Genomic DNA, 2,408 nt, shown 5'->3' on the forward strand with positions numbered 1-2,408 from the left:
TCAACCTCTTTTGTTTTAAGTAGATAAACCAAATGCTATCTCGTTCTATTCAATTTATTTGTCATTTGTTTTATTTCATTGTTCTACATGTCACATCAATTTATGCGTTTTTTTTTTCTTGCCATGTCTATCATATTCCTAGGCACGGTCCTACAAGCCAACTGAGGTTTAGACCGGCCTGTTTGTGTTGTTTTGTATTATTTTGTGGCAATAAACATTATTATTATTATTATTATTATTATTATTATTATTATTATTATTATTATTATTATTATTATTATTATTATTATTATTATTATTATTATTATCGTCGTGATCAGTAGCAGCAGTATTGCAGCGAACCTGTATTTGGCTAGGTTCTCATTAAAAACGTGTCCGTGGGCAACAGCCGTGTAGACCGAGAATTTCTCCCTATACGTGAGCCGATCCCGAAGGTAGTGCAACACCGGGCCGACCCGCGGTGGAAGTGAAGCAGGCTTTAAGCACTCCGCCAGCTTGCAAAAATAATTTTATTAGCTTAAGTTCAAATACAACCCATATCAGATATTAAGCTGATAAAAATAGATACTACACCTTGACCCAAGTCGGCCATGTCTACGTTCGCACCACCCTCTCTTTGTCGGCGTTCCAAGCGCTTGCGCTTCTCCTTTTCTTTCCTTCCACTCTACCGTGGTGGTGGTCCCGTAAGCGTGCTGCCCGTCTGGACCGCGAGGCGGAAAGAAATGCCAACCGTCCATGTGGCCCTGATACCGCAAACTTGGAACGTTTCCCCGGAGCAACGGCAAGTTTCAGAGGGAGTTTGTGGGGAACCAATCTTGTGTGGCACCTGTTGTTTGTAGCCGCTTGTGGTTTTCTAGTGGCCTCACAACCACTACTGTACTGCGGGACGTCGACCAACCCACGATCGCCTCGGATACGGTGAAGCAACGTGTGTCCTCGGAGTGCGGTGAGGTGTGCGTCTGTTCTACGTGCCGAGATTCGTTAGTAAAAGGTGTCGCCCCGCATGGCTATGTACACCCCCCGGTGCCTCATCATCTTCTGAGGCCCGACATCGTGGAGGAGCGACTAGTAGCGCCTTGCCTTCCATTTACGGGCAGACGGCGTTTGACGCACAGCAACGGACAGTTCGCTATTAAGGGGCCCACAAACACAGCTTCGCTGGTCATCCACCTTGACAGAGCGGAATGGCTTTGAATTTTTTTCCAGTGGATAAATTTGGTTGTGATCCAAACGCTTCGCGCAAGTGAGTGCACGTAAGTCATCGCACAGTAAGTTTTCTAGTGACAATGGAGTGACATGTACAAGAAACCATTTTAATTGTGGCACTCGGCAATTTGTTGTGCCGCACCTCACTGTCTGTTTCCCGAAGTTCTTTACACGCAGTTAGAATGCTTCGTGCAAGTCGCCCTAAGCTCAGTTCCAGATTGACGACGGTTGTGAGCACGGAATAGGGACAATGTAAAGGATTGGGGAAGTGGGGATAGAAAAGGATAAATGAAAGACCGAAAGTTCTCTATATGGCCCTGCACTGCGGCAGGGCCTTCTGTAAGATTGCCCACGTAATTTTTCCGCATGAAATGAATAAGATTGATTGATTGATTGATTGATTGATTGATTGATTGATTGATTGATTGATTGATTGATTGATTGATTGATTGATTGATTGATTGATTGATTGATTGATTGATTGATTGATTGATTGATTGATTGATTGAGCTGTTTCACTCGTGTAACCAGCTATTGCGGCACTTTTTTTCCGTTCATGTAGCTGAAATATTGGAGCACTCTGAAGAGTTACGACTGATAAGGCGCTGGTGGCGTGAGCTAAATACTGCCGCAGCTCTGCTAGGCTATGTCTCTCAGTGAAGAAGAACGGTCCGTTTTTGATAGCTTATACAAACCTCGCTGCCTAGCTGGACGGAGTTCTCGTAAAAACGGATAGTGCTATTCCGTCAGTTAGAGACACACGTTAAAGCAAAGAATCACTGAACAAGTCACAAACTAAGATGATGTTTCGGAACAGATACGAGTTCCTTGACTAGCTACATGGAACCTTAGAGGGTTCTTTGAACGCATAATTCCTCTTTACAAAATTTGTTTTACAGTTTCTGCTTCAGTCTGTTTCGTCAAAGAATGTGCGACAGCACTGACGCTGGCGTATACAACTACCTTTGCATTTCTTATCATTTCGGCTTAGTCGCTCTGTAGATGGAAAATTGCTGTAGCGCGACCATAAAAAGCAGTCATTTGTAGCTGTTTGACGCTCTCGCTTTGGTAGCACTGTGCTTCTCTCCCGGCATAAACGAGAGGTAAAGCATAAAAAGAGCCGAGTTCACGAACACTATGTTAGGGTTAGCCTGTCTCTAGTTAGCTGTTCATGAGCCAAGCAGCTGCGTATCTCACAAAAT

The 2,408-nt window shown here is 44.1% G+C and overlaps 1 pseudogene; it reads right to left on the minus strand.

Annotated features, from left to right (window-relative positions):
- Positions 1-412: 412 nt before the first annotated feature.
- Positions 413-592, minus strand: LOC126542114 (U2 spliceosomal RNA; annotated as a pseudogene).
- Positions 593-2,408: the final 1,816 nt, after the last annotated feature.

This window comes from Dermacentor andersoni, chromosome 2, assembly GCF_023375885.2.
Source record: "Dermacentor andersoni chromosome 2, qqDerAnde1_hic_scaffold, whole genome shotgun sequence".
Lineage (NCBI taxonomy): Eukaryota > Metazoa > Arthropoda > Arachnida > Ixodida > Ixodidae > Dermacentor > Dermacentor andersoni.